The 15,330-nt window shown below is 42.6% G+C and overlaps 1 protein-coding gene across 4 annotated transcripts in view; it reads right to left on the bottom strand.

The window, feature by feature from the left end:
• cyth1a (cytohesin 1a) overlaps window positions 1-15,330 on the bottom strand; it is a 195,110-nt gene that overhangs the window by 48,696 nt on the left and 131,084 nt on the right. The window lies entirely within an intron of this gene.

The following is a 15,330-nucleotide window of genomic DNA, read 5'->3' as shown; positions in this document are numbered from 1 at the left end:
TCAGGGGAATGCCCCCAGGCCCTCCAACAATATTCGCGCTTGTGACGTTCATTGCACAGCTATGCCCCGCTAACGTCCCCCCTATGCTGTGACAAAATCCTAGTGAGAACCCTGAGCTAGCTCTTTTTTCTTTTCTGTTTAAATTGCGGATACCGATCAGTAGCTAAAGCTGGATCTCCGCATGGGGCTGCTTTGAACAACAAGGGGACTTTGTCCACTGCATAAAATGCAATTCTAATTTGAAATTATGCTACAGATCCACCAGCACCATGGTCTACCACATGAGCAATCACCCACCAGAGAACGATAAGAAGGCACCAGTGTGTTCAACTCTTTTCCCAGAGGACAGCCTCGCAAACCCCAAACTCCTGCAGGTGGCTAACATGCAACCGCCCATGAGGGCACCACCCCCTGAGCAGCACAGCTCTAACTGCAAAGCCTGAAGCAGGTCCTCCACATCAGGGTAAATGACAAAGCTCACTGCAGTATGTCAACAAATCACTGTCTAAACAGATCGATATGCGTCTGCTTGTATCAATATTATATCAAGAAATGTTTATAGGGGAATACATCAATTCTGACATCAATGACAGTCCTATGAACCAGTCCCTAATCAAGGACCATCATCTGTTCCAAGTCTGTAGCATCTTCCCTCATATCTTTTCTGAAGACACCACACCCATTAACCCTCTTCATCATTCTCCTCTGATGTGCTGTTATCTGGTTTTTCCCAGCCTTCCCTTGCTGACCAATCTTATCTCCAAAATGAAACTGATAACATGGATTTTGTCCAGTCCTCCTTCACCTGCTGCCCTTCTCATTACTTGGTGTACAGTCTTTGTCTTTTCCATTGCATTAGTAGTTCTCTTTGTGCTTAACCCCCCGGCCCCCAGCCGACCCCAAGGTCCCTTCCCTGTAGGCCACAATCAATCCACTACTTGCCTAATCCAACGTGTGTACTGACTGGAACAAGACACAGGGCACTTCATAATGAAATTTAATGAAATCAGCACAAAACACTTGCATAATTGATTATGTGAGCTGAACTGGGCAAAGACGCCAAATGGTACATGCTAGCAGACAAATCAGATGTTTCTGCAGCTGCCTCCTCCAACTAGACATCTTTGCTCAATGTCATGTAAAAATTTTATTCAGTCTATAAGGCTCCGGGTCAGGTCATCTTCAGCTGTCTAAGATTTCTGATGAATGAGGTTGCTGGGGCCCAGATGGTGTGCCACAGCCCACAGTTCACAACATCTCCAGGTTCAGTTCTCAGGCCTGGTGGTCCTGGCTGCATCTTTTCCATCCTCTCCACACTGTTCCTAAGGGCCCCTTCACACATAACATGATTGAAGCCGACTAGCGCATGAATGAGTAACAGCATGCCAGCCATGAAAAATCAGAGCTGCCTCTAATGCCTTGTACACCTGTCGCTACAACTATTCGCACACACCAGCGGCTGAAACACAGAGTGTGCCCTATGAGAGCCCATTTGATCCCTCTCGCGGCAGGTGTCAGCCAAATTCCAGGTGACACACAGGAACATCCAACACCGCTCGCTGGACACTTAGAAAATGTGTGGCCATTTGTGCTGTCAGCACGAAAATAGCAAGCACGTGACCACTTTCAAGCTGGCTGTGGAATATGTCTCAGTGCCCCCACGCCTGTGGAGTTGCCAAGCAAAGCACATGTGGCATGCCAGAGTGTCGGCTCCCCCCTCAAAACATGTGCCGTACGTGTGTATCACGCGTGTGTTGCGCCCTTCCCCGTTTCCCCCCCACAACACGTGGGTGCGTGTGTTTTGCGTGCTCGCTGTAACAAATGCCATTTTGTCAGTTATTACGGTGAAAATTAAAGAGTTCCTCATCGTCTAATTTCTCTTTTTTTAAAAAATACATTTATCTCATTGTTGATTTTAGGCATTTTATGCTCCTGTTATAGGACAGTGGTGGTAGCGCAGTGGTAAAGTTTCCGTCTGTTAATCAGAGCTTTTGTAAATTGCAGGTTTAAATCCCGCAGGTGGCATGTATTTTTTATTTTCTGTTTCTCCACAGCAGCACGCAATGTGGTTCCACAGGTTCAAGCTTGTTTTTATTTTTCTTCTTTTCTCCACATCAGAGGCACGATGTGGTGCAACACGTTCCACCTGTTTTTTGTTTGTTTTGTTTTTCTTTCCACAACAGCGGAACGATGTGGTGCAACATGTAGCAGCTGCTCACACTGTGTTTGTGCACGCACATAAGCACGAGCATACACAAAACCGTCGCTGGTGTGTCGTGCATACCTGTGTGACCGTGCGTCCCTTACAACAGCAGGCGGAATGTTTTGTGGTTCCCCATTTTGTGTTTGGTTTGTGGATTGTCTTCTGGTTTCTACGTCTTTTGTGTTATGTGTGAAGGGGACCTAATGAATGAGGGTGCTAGGGTCATGATGTAGTTTTGACGTAATCCTGCTAACAGTAATCCTTCAAAGCCTATATATATATCAAGTGAATGTTGATCACAAATCCGGATCACCTCCAAAATTTAATGAAGTCTTCATAGCCTATTATCTGAAAATGTCTTCAAAATCTGTGCAGTAGTAGTTTTGACATAATCCTGCTAACAGACAGACAAATAATTAAATAAACACCAATGATTTTATTACGTCCTTGGCAGGCGTAAAAACTATGTTCATATTGTCCCCATTGTCATTATGGGGTACTGTGTGTAGAATTTTGAGGAAAAAATGAATTTTATCCATTTTGGAATAATGTTAAAACAAAATGTGGAAAAAGTGAAGCTCTGAATACTTGCCAGATGTACTGTATATAATTGGTTCAGTTTTCTTTGTCTGAAAAACTTGAAAATATGACTTAGGCCATTATTTTAAGAGAGGTACAACTTTCAAGAAATATCGGAGCAGCAATGCATACCCTGTACACTCATAACAAATGTTTCACTTTTTTTGTTTGTTTGTTTTTTGGGGGGGGGGGGATTGGACTTTACTGTCAATTTTATACAGCTGTTGATACATCTCACATTCCACATGATGACAAATAAGCTTTGGACTGCCTTTCAACTGGTTGGCAAGATATCTTACAACAGCTCTCCTAACAACTGATTTCAAATTATTTACAGGTTGCAACATGCAAGACTCACATAATCTCTAAACATGTTAGCTGCAGAGACATCCAGGAAAAATGTGTTTTGACATCATTTTTAACAACCTCAATTCTGGGCCATTCTGCTCCAAATGTTAATTTTCTGGAGACAGTCACCCAAGAAATATTCCTACTAAGTTTTGTGTTCATCCATTTGAGTTATTTGGTAACAGACACTCACGAATGATTACAAATACTCTGTGCTAGTCCTAACACGCATCCAACTACGGGTTGTTTCTTTTGTTCCTTTATTGTCAAGTGTAAGGCTGCAACTAATGATTATTTTCATGGTCAATTAATCTGTTGGTTATTTTTGTGACGAATAAAAACCAAGATGTTTGAGCCATAAAATGTGAGAAAAAGGTGAAAAATGGCAATTAGTGTTTTCCAAAGCCCAAAATGTAGTGAAGCAGATAACTGTAATAATTGTTCATTTCTGGAAACAAGCACCAAAACTGTCACACATACTCCTTAAACATTTTTCTTTTGAAAAAACTGAGTATCCATTTTAATTTTCAATAGGCAGCAGGCAGGAGTCAACTGAAGTGTTACACAGGGGTCAAAATTTAAAAATGTTGCAATCATATTGAAAGCTATACCACATTATTTGTCTGAACATAAAGATTCCAAAAAGGTATAGTTTGGACTATCTATGATTGAGGATTGATTAAATGGAGTTATGGGGTAAAAACATTAAGAATGGTGACAAAGGTCAGTTTCAGTTTTGTACAGGGGTCAGAAGTTAAAGTTGTTCCAATTTTGGTAAAAAGTGGTGCAAATTATTGGTTGAACTAATAGGATTAATAAATGGAATAGTTTTGGCTGTGTTAAATGCCTGGTCTGCAAGGTAAAGGCCAAACAATGTCAATATCCATTGGATTCTATTGCATGTGACATGCTACCCTGTAACGTGATAACTAAGCATGACACATGGTGCAAACTATTCCTTTTTAAAACCCTATTAACTCAACCAATAATTTGCAACACTTTAAACAATATTTGGAGCAACTTTAACTTCTAACGCCTGTACATGTTTTTACCCCATAACTCCATAACATTCATTCACAGATAGTCCAAACTATACCTTCTTGGAATATTTATGTTCAGTTAAATAATGTGGTATAGCTTTCAATATGATTGGATTTTTTTTTTTTTTTTTTTTTTGGACCCCTGTGTAATTCTTAAATTGACCTATCTGGCTGCCTATTGAAAATTCAAATGGATACTCAGTTTTTACCAATGTTAAGGAGTATTTGCCCCAATTTTGGTGCTTGTATCACCATTTGAAGGATTCCTCTGTAACTTCTCTGTTATCTGTTGCACTAATGATGCCCTCAAATGTCTTGTGTCGACCAAAACCCAAAGATATTCAGATTGTTATTATTAGAGAGAAGAAAAGAAACCACAAAAAATTCACATGAGAAACATTCCCCTCCAAATAATGACTCAAAATGATTAATCTATGAATGGTTACAGCTTTAATATAGTTTTACCCATCTCTCTGGACATCTTCTGGTTAATCACACATCAGGCTACGCCAGTGGTCATTTCAGTTCAGATAGAAATAGTCTTAGTTTTACATATTTCAGGTTGCTTTTCAAGGGTCTGTTTCAAGTCAGGCCCAAATTTTGGTCAACACCTTTATACTGAACAAGAAAAGATGATAAAAGCCAATCGATCATAATAAATCCAAATAGTTCTCTCACTGATATTCTCAAAACAAAAAAACATATCTGTTCAGCTTCAGAACCAAACAACCTTCAACAAAGCACAGTAGGAGCTGTGAAGTAGCAACAGTCTGTGTGGTGACAACAGTCCTGACGCAACCTGTCACCTCTGACCTCCTGGTCACTGGCTAACTCACACACACACACACACACACACACACACACACACACACACACACACACACACACACACACAAAGCATACCAAAATGGAACATAGGTTCTGGCTTTAAAAACCCACAAAGTGTCCAACCTGACCTGGTCTGAGAGTAGGAGGCGATGAAAGAGCAATGAGAAAGGAGAGCAAACAGGAGAAGGAGCCTTGTGTTTGGCAGGGGAGGAGTGGGAAGGCGAATGGCAAGAAAACACAGAGACAGTGGGACGACCACAGCTCACTCTTTGTACAGCTTTTGACGACATTCCTTGACAAACCCCAAACACAGGGATCGCTCACTGTACCCCTCAGTCAGAGCTCAGGATTTATTTGTCGATAATCCAGCCCTCTCGAGCTGATGATAAGGATTATTTTCATTACTGATAAACCAGAGTCCAAGCTGACATCCTGTTTAGTCTGTTCAGTCCAAAAGCGAAAGATATTCAGCGACTCATGACAGAAGAATACAGCGTATTGTCCAAGAAAATGTTCCATGAGCAATCACAAAAAAATGAAAAAATATATACAATTTAATTTTCTGTTACAAAAATCATTTTAGCCTCCTAAATCCCCAAGTTATACCTTTTGATCACCATGAACAGATTTTCATTACCTTCCAAATTGTGCAATGTGAAGTAGGGAATTGAAAATACACCTCATGGAAACACGTGTATGTTGGGGGGGAAAACACTCAAATACGGCAAAACAGTTTTTACATTAGCAAAAGGTGTTTTTCAGGCAATTTGAAAAAGCCTGATTTCATAAAACTGCAATGGGAACACTTTTTACACTATTACAGGTCACATGAGGTACAGATGCATATTGCATATGCATATTGAAGCAGTACTCTGTCGCAGAGTCACACAGAATGTATGACTTTTTGATATTCTGAAATAAATGGCATGGTGGGTGTAGATGGAGTAAGACACGGAGAGATTGTTAATGAGAGATGTTTACTGCAATACTGAATTCAAAATACAAAGAAATGGCAGTATTTACCATTCTGTGGCAATGGCTATCAGAATTACAGTTTTCGTGAGAGTGTCACTGCAGTGACAGTTATCAAGAGAACACAGAACCCAGCAGTCACAGTCTATCCGTTAACTCATTGGCTGCCAGCCATTTTCTGAGCAGCCAACCCCTCGCTGCCAGCCGTTTTGGGGAATTTTGACCTATGTTTCAAGACCCACAGAATATTGTCTGCTTTGACTATGAAAAAACCAAAACCACCATCAGAAAGATTAGAGTCTTATTTTTCATCCAAAAAAAAAAAAAAAAAAAAGTTTGTCTCTACCTTTTTCCATTCTTGAGTAATTGGCAGGAGAACATAGGGTGGTTTCACTATAAACACCAGTTTCCAACTAAAAAGTTGAGAAAAACAGCTTTTTGTGAAATGACGCATGTCGACCAGATCAGTGACTTTGATGTGAATATTTTTTACTTTAGTGACACCTCAAACGTGAACATTGTTTGCTGCTATAAAAACAACAAAAACACTAGAAAAAAGGCTTTTGATGGCAAAAAAATAATCATTTATTTACAATTATATCAACTAAAACAAATGACACTGTATACAACTATTTACAATTTCCCTACTACTATCCCTACTATTACAACTATTTACAAAATAACTTTTTTGGTGTGTTGCAGCTGTTGTGCATATGTGCACATGTGTGTGTGTGTGTGCGTGTGTTCACCCATCAGCATAATGTCTTTTTATATGGAAAGCAGTGAAACACTCGCCGGCATGCAAGGGGACACCACAGGACTTACAAAAGAGTCTGGTCTCACTGCGCAGGCCCCTACGTACACAGACCCTACACCTTCGTGCTGGTCTCGCCTTTTTGCTGGTGGGCATCAGGGGTTCCAGGTGATGGTTGGCCATCTTTCCATCCAGTCTGCTCTCTGGGTCAGTCTTATAAGGCACCCTCGGAGTAGACCTACCATCACCCTCGGCCCCCACACCTGCTTCCTCTACTTGCTCTCCCACCTTCCTCTCATCGCCCTTCTCTTTTTCCCCCACATGTTTTGTGGTCCAGGACTGCACGACCCTGCGAATAAAAGTGAGAAGGCTTTTGCATTCTCCTCGGTTTCTGTGTTTGTAGATTATGTATGCGTTAAACATGCACAGCTGGAAAATATAAGCTACAAACTTTTTGGACCAGTTCAGTGACCTTCATATGAAGGGGTAGTACGCAATGTTCTGGTCCAATTTGTCCACCCCATTCATGGACAAGTTGTACGCCACAACACACTCTGGTTTGAACAGGGGAACCTTTTCTTTGTGTCCCTTCTGCCACACCTCAACCCTCTTCACGCTATCTGTGTGGCAGGTTGTCACCATTTTCACAAGCCGCTTGTCCTGCCACGCTACCACCATCACCTTCTTATTGTGCAGCACAACTTTTTCCCCCGCCCCCAGATCAGTCTTTGCCAGGTCTGTGATGGTCTTTGGTTCCCCCCTATTCTTCCTCAGTGTCCCACAGACGTTGGTTTGTGCTCCCAGTAAACGGTCACAGAGCGCGACAGAAATATAAAAATTATCCATGTAGAGCGTATAGCCATGGCCTGGGAGGCGATCAAGGAGGGAGAAAATGGTATCTTGCAGAGAGTTCGGTGTCCCAACATAAGACTGCATATTGAAGCAGTACCCTGTCGCAGAGTCACACAGAATGTATGACTTTATTCCATATTTTCACAGGCTTGGGTGGGTTGTAAACCCTGAAAGACAGGCGGCCCCTCCACTGCATCATACCCTCATCAATGCAAATGTTTTGCCCTGGCTGATACAGCTCCTTGAACTTGTCAAGAACATAGTCTAACACTGGTCGGACTTTGTACAGTCTGTCAGCTGCATCCTGTGAAGCATTGTAATTGAAATGAAGGAAACGCCATACGAGCTGGAACTTGTTCCTTGGCATGGTGTGACTGAAATGAGGTGTAGAGTCCACCTCATCAACACTCCAGTACATGTCAAGGCGTGGCTTTTTGACAAAGCCAGTGAGAAAAGTGAGGCCGAAGAAACTTTTCTGTTCTGGGACCGACACCGGTTTCCAAGAGGAACCTCTGCTGTGTGGCAGACTTTCTGGGTGTGCACTGAGGTACTGTGTGGCGTAAAGGTTGGTCTGGTCAACAGTATGTTGAACTAGTTCGTCAGTCAGGAAGAGCTCCAGGAAGTCAGCTGGTTTGTCGGAATCCAGCTCCGCAGCAGCTCTTCGGGGTCCAGGGATCGCAGTGAAGGGGGAACAGGTTTGGTGTCCAGTCATCTGTATGCCACCCAGAATCTGCTCCACGACTGCTGCTCGATACACGACCTGTAAATTATGGAAATACATACCATTACTATAAAATAAACAATTTTTATTGCTACTATGTGATGTGCAGATTTTGGATGTATATTCTTACCTCTCTTCTTTTCATTGCCATCATTAGCACTGGCAGCTGTGCTGGTTGCACTACCTGTAAATTATGGAAATAGATACAAATACCATAAAATAAATATTTTTTTATGGCCGCTATGTGATGTGCAGATTTTGGATATATATTCTTACCACTACCTGTAAATTATGGAAATAGATAGAAAATACCATAACAAATGCTGCTATGTGAGAAAAATCCTACTCTCCTTTGATCAGTAAAAAGTTAGCTATCTATTTATGTACAATTGCTGCTATGTGAGAAAATCCTCTCATTTTATCTGATCAGTAAAACTTAGTTAGCTATATATGCTACATATAAGTATGTATTGTACTGTACCTCTTTTGTGTGTGACCGGAGCGTCTGGGGACGAGTCTCTGCTGCTCCTCCCTGATCCAGACGGTAACCACTCGTCTGAAGAATCCGGGTCAGGTTCGCTAAAACCATCGGATTCATCCTCTGAGCTGGCCACCATTTGTGTGCGCCGCACGCGGCTTGGCCCGGGTTGAACTTCGTCCGTTTCTTGGGACACCTCCTCTCCGCGATCCCTGCCCAAACCACCCGTGATCCCGACACTCTCTCGCTCTGTACTCCGGGAAAGAGCTTGCTCAAGGGTGAGCTGCATCAGCTTTCCTTTGCCATTCATTTTCGCCATCTTGCCTCTACTCACCCTCCTGGCCCTCCTCTTCTTCTCTCACTGGCGATCCTTCAGAGCACACTACCGCCTCATACTGGATTAACTTCACAATTACAACACATATAAGCTTGATCTCCACAGACAAGCTGCGTCAGGATGTTCGCCGGCGGTTACCACGAAAACATGTAATTGACGTATATATACACGTCTTTGGCAGCGAGCGGTTGGCGGCCAATTGACGTATATATACACGTCTTTGGCAGCGAGTGAGTTAATGAAAATGCTGTCATAGTGCCATTCTGCTTTGCCGACATTATGAAAATTTTGCTCAGATTTTTCCCAAAGCTGTAATGGAAACTCAGCTAGTGTTTCACACTGTGTCATGAAGTCACACAGATGTGAAACATCGTCCTGTCTTCTACAGCTGCGGCCATAAAACCTCAACCTGTGGCTGGCCCTACAGATGTCCCGAGCCAATACTCAGTATCGGTATTGGATGCCGATACGGCTATTTTGCGAGAATCTGTTGGCATTGGATTTGGGAACTGTATCCGGTCGATTCACGTTACTTTTCAGCGTAATGCCCACTATTGCACATTCATATTTAAACCAATACCTGCATGTTGTACCTCTTTAGAATCAGGCAATCTCAAAGAAAATGACCGTCAACTCCAATCTAAGCCAACCATCCACTACAAATGCCATTAACTAATAATTTGTCATCATCTTAGAATTCATAATTTTCTGTTCTTACCTTGTCCGGGTATTTTGGACCTCCAAAACAAATCAAATCCAGCCATACGTGGGCTCATTTTGTTCGTGACACTCCACAAAAAAAAAAACAATATCCAGTTGTATGTCCCATAAAGTAATGTTGTATGTTGTTATAATCCATCAAATTCTATTTTACTCCATGAAAAAGTATGATGACAAAAAAGGCGTTTTTCCCGTGACTAACAACCGGTTTTCGACACTTTCTGATTTTCCACATGGCTTGGGCTTATACACTAACCTGTTTACTCTCTAAATCCACTGTAAACTCCTTTGTCGGTACGCACACTCATCTGATGGACGCTCGTTTGTAAAACGTGCAGTCCAAGGCATTTCCGCATTGAAAACTTTGCCCAATCAGAGTCAGCAAATCCAGTGATGTATCAAACCTATGACTCATATGTTCTGTTAGCCAATGAGATAAGCTTTCCAGTGCACCATGGGAATTGTAGCTACAAAGGCTGCCTGTATAGTAAGTCCCTTCGGCTGCTCCCTTGTTTGCACTTGGGGTCGCCACAGCAAATCCAAGGTGGATCTGCATGTTGAATTGGCACAAGTTTTACGCCGGATGCCCGGCAGGGGTGGGACTTGAACCCGGAACCTTCTGAACTGAAACCAAGAGCATTAACCACTTGGCCACCACTCCTGCACAAAGGCTGCCTGCATGAGTGTGCAAAAAGGTGACAGAGAGAGCAGAGCGAGGCCAGAGGGCACACAGGAATGAATGCTATGATATGAAAATTTGAAATATTGAAAAAGAAAGTGCTTGAATGGAAATTTGCATCCATCTAAATATGGAAATGTATTTTTTATTTTTAATGGTCAAATTAGTCATAAAATACAAATAATCCTGTTTGGCACTTTTGGAGCTAATTTGGATCAACTGTGCCGAATGGTACTTTTACATGCAAAAAGGCTCACAGTTTCACAGTGCTTACGACTAGAGAGCTGATATTGTACACAGTTGTTGTCCAGAACATAAGCAAGTGTAGTGTGTTTGTAAGGTCTACTATAAAATACACTCAACAAAAATATAAACGCAACACTTTTGGTTTTACTCCCATTTTGTGTGAGATGAACTCAAAGATCTAAAACTTTTGCCACATACACAATATCTGTTGTGTGGGCCGCTGAAGAGGAGGTACTGCTGGCCCACCACCACCAGAGGGCACCCTGCCTGGAGTGCGGGCTCCAGGCACCAGAGGGTGCTGCCGCCTCACAGGAGCAGCCGGGGTGACAGCTGACACTCATCACCTGTGACAGCTGTCACCACTCATCTGATCTGCATCGGTATATCAGCAAGACGTCATCTCCACCTCTTTGCCGAGATATCGTTCTACCTGAAAGGTAATATCCTCAGCCTGACTGCTGATAGAAAGCCCTTTTTGTGATTTTTGTGAGTGATAACAGACTTTTTCTCCAACGAGAGGTGGAGGTAGCTTCCCTGCCGTGCAGATTGCTGGGTGCAGACGCACCCACGTTTAATTGTGTTTTTGTTCCTCGCCAGCAGTACCAGGTCCGACACGCGGAGGCAGTGGCCACCTGGGAGTTCGGGACTTGGCGGCTCCAGTATTCCCGGGGTCTGGTGGCGGAGGAAATCGTGTGGTTCCGGTTCTGCTTTGGACAGGCGTCTCCTATCTTCGAGCCTGCCCACACGACACCTTGTAATTTGACCTTTGATCTATTGTGTAATCTGTTGTGTTTGTTGTGCACGTTCGCAACAGTAAAGTGTTGTTATTTGACCTATTCCATTGTCCGTTCATTTGCGCCCCCTGTTGTGGGTCCGTGTACTTACACTTTCCCAACAATATCATCATCTCCCTCAAATATTGTTAACAAACCAGTCTAAATCTGTGATAGTGAGCACTTCTCCTTTGCTGAGATAATCCATCCCACCTCACAGGTGTGCCATATCAAGATGCTGATTAGACACCATGATTAGTGCACAGGTGTGCCTTAGACTGCCCACTATAAAAGGCCACTCTGAAAGGTGCAGTTTTGTTTTATTGGGGGGGGGGGGGGGGGATACCAGTCAGCATCTGGTGTGACCACCATTTGCCTCATGCAGTGCAATACATCTCCTTCGCATAGAGTTGATCAGGTTGTCAACTGTGGCCTGTGGAATGTTGGTCCACTCCTCTTCAATGGCTGTGCGAAGTTGCTGGATATTGGCAGGAACTGGTACACGCTGTCGTATACGCCGGTCCAGAGCATCCCAAACACGTTCAATGGGTGACATGTCCGGTGAGTATGCCGGCCATGCAAGAACTGGGACGTTTTCAGCTTCCAAGAATTGTGTACAGATCCTTGCAACATGGGGCCGTGCATTATCCTGCTGCAACATGAGGTGATGTTCTTGGATGTATGGCACAACAATGGGCCTCAGGATCTCGTCACGGTATTTCTGTGCATTCAAAATGCCATCAATAAAATGCACCTGTGTTCTTCGTCCATAACAGATGCCTGCCCATACCATAACCCCACCGCCACCATGGGCCACTCGATCCACAACATTGACATCAGAAAACCGCTCACCCACACACGCTGTCTGCCATCTGCCCTGAACAGTGTGAACCGGGATTCATCCGTGAAGAGAACATCTCTCCAATGTGCCAAACGCCAGCGAATGTGAGCATTTGCCCACTCAAGTCGGTTACGACGACGAACTGGAGTCAGGTCGAGACCCCGATGAGGACGACGAGCATGCAGATGAGCTTCCCTGAGACAGTTTCTGACAGTCTGTGCAGAAATTCTTTGGTTATGCAAACCGATTGTTCCAGCAGCTGTCCGAGTGGCTGGTCTCAGACAATCTTGGAGGTGAACATGCTGGATGTGGAGGTCCTGGGCTGGTGTGGTTACACATGGTCTGCGGTTGTGAGGCTGGTTGGATGTACTGCCAAATTCTCTGAAACGCCTTTGGAGACGGCTTATGGTAGAGAAATGAACATTCAATACACGAGCAACAGCTCTGGTTGACATTCCTGCTGTCAGCATGCCAATTGCACGCTCCCTCAAATCTTGCGACATCTGTGGCATTGTGCTGTGTGATAAAACTGCACCTTTCAGAGTGGCCTTTTATTGTGGGCAGTCTAAGTCACACCTGTGCACTAATCATGGTGTCTAATCAGCATCTTGATATGGCACACCTGTGAGGTGGGATGGATTACCTCAGCAAAGGAGAAGTGCTCACTATCACAGATTTAGACTGGTTTGTGAACAATATTTGAGGGAAATGGAGATATTGTGTATGTGGAAAAACTTTTAGATCTTTGAGTTCATCTCATACAAAATGGGAGCAAAACCAAAAGTGTTGTGTTTATATTTTTGTTGAGTGTATATCCATGATACAGGCTAATAATAATTACTTTTTTAATTCAAGGAGAAAAAAATAAATTTTGGACATGTTTGAAGTTACATTACTCAAGTTGTGTAGCACTTACAGAGTTCATACATGTATCTCCAGAAACTAGAAGACAATAGCTTTCAAATGTGATATATCACATTTAGCATGTGGGATTTATAACATTATTTTACTGACCAATGACATTTGGGTATGCAATACTTTTGTGCACAAGCCAGAAAGAGGTGGGTGTCCCGGGATCATGGCGGCTAAGTACATACAAGTTTGCTTGTAGAAACTGGAATGATTACAGTTGTTTCTTCATGCAAGGGGTTTACCAATGACGAGGAGAGTGGAGGAGCTTCGAGCTTCAGTGTGCGGTGCTCAGTTCTTCAGTGTACTGGTAAAACCCTCAGAAAAAGAGGAGAACCAACTCCGAGCAGATCAGTTTACTGACAGTTGACGGTGTCATCTTAACTGATCCACTCGCCAAACTCCCCAACGGTTCGCTGTGTAAATGACTGCATTTACAGTAGTGTTCAGAATAATAGTAGTCCTATGTGACTAAAAAGATTAATCCAGGTTTTGAGTATATTTCTTATTGTTACATGGGAAACAAGGTACAGTACAACAGTAGATTCAGTAGATTCTCACAAATCCAACAAGACCAAGCATTCATGATATGCACACTCTTAAGGCTATGAAATTGGGCTATTAGTAAAAAAAGTAGAAAAGGGGGTGTTCACAATAATAGCAGTGTGGCATTCATTCAGTGAGTTTGTCAATTTTGTGAAACAAACAGGTGTGAATCAGGTGTCCCCTATGTAAGGCTGAAGCACCTGCTGAACATGCTTTTCTCTTTGAAAGTCTGAGGAAAATGGGACGTTCAAGACATTGTTCAGAAGAACAGCGTAGTTTGAATAAAAAGTTGATTGGAGAGGGGAAAACATATGCAGGTGCAAAAAATTATAGGCTGTTCATCTACAATGATCTCCGATGCTTTAAAATAGACAAAAAAGAAACAGAGACGCGTGGAAGAAAATGGAAAACAACCATCAAAATGGATTGAAGAATAACCAGAATGGCAAAGGCTCACCCATTGATCAGCTCCAGGATGATCAAAGACAGTCTGGAGTTACCTGTAAGTGCTGTGACAGTTAGAAGACGCCTGTGTGAAGCTAATTTATTTGCAAGAATCCCCCGCAAAGTCCCTCTGAGGTTATAATTTGCCAAAGAACACATCAACTGGCCTAAAGAGAAATGGAGGAATATTTTGTGGACTGATGAGGGTAAAATTGTTCTTTTTGGGTCCAAGGGCCGCAGACAGTTTGTGAGACGACCTCCAAACTCTGAATTCAAGCCACAGTTCACAGTGAAGACAGTGAAGCATGGTGGTGCAAGCATCATGATATGGGCATGTTTCTCCTACTATGATGTTGGCCTATATATCGCATACCAGGTATCATGGATCAGTTTGGATATGTCAAAATACTTGAAGAGGTCATGTTGCCTTATGCTGAAGAGGACATGCCTTTGAAATGGGTGTTTCAACAAGACAATGACCCCAAGCACACTAGTAAATGTGCAAAATCTTGGTTCCAAACCAACAAAATGAATGCTTTGCAGATGTGAAGAAATCATGAAAAACTGTGGTTATACAACTAAATACTAGTTTAGTGATTCACAGGATTGCTAAAAAAGCAGTTTGAACATAATAGTTTTGAGTTTGTAACGTCAACAGCAGATGCTACTATTATTGTGAACACCCCCTTTTCTACTTTTTTACTAATAGCCCAATTTCATAGCCTTAAGAGTGTGCATATCATGAATGCTTGATCTTGTTGGATTTGTGAGAATCTACTGAATCTACTGGTACCTTGTTTCCCATGTAACAATAAGAAATATACTCAAAATCTGGATTAATCTTTTTAGTCACACAGCACTACTATTATTCTGAACACTATAGATCTATAGACGAAGCTAATCACAGTCTGGCACTTCTAATATTTTTTATTTTCCTACAGGCACGGGTGTGTCGTGGCTGATGTCACCCAGAAAACTACACACCGGTAGAAAGCTCGAGAACTTGCAAACAAAAATCAAAATATTATCATAAACATAAATAATGTTCATGACAAGCTTA

This window comes from Thalassophryne amazonica, chromosome 16 (assembly GCF_902500255.1).
Source record: "Thalassophryne amazonica chromosome 16, fThaAma1.1, whole genome shotgun sequence".
Classification (NCBI taxonomy): Eukaryota; Metazoa; Chordata; class Actinopteri; order Batrachoidiformes; family Batrachoididae; genus Thalassophryne; species Thalassophryne amazonica.
Note: the sequence above shows the minus strand (reverse complement) of the source record. Positions and strands in the feature narration are given on the sequence as shown.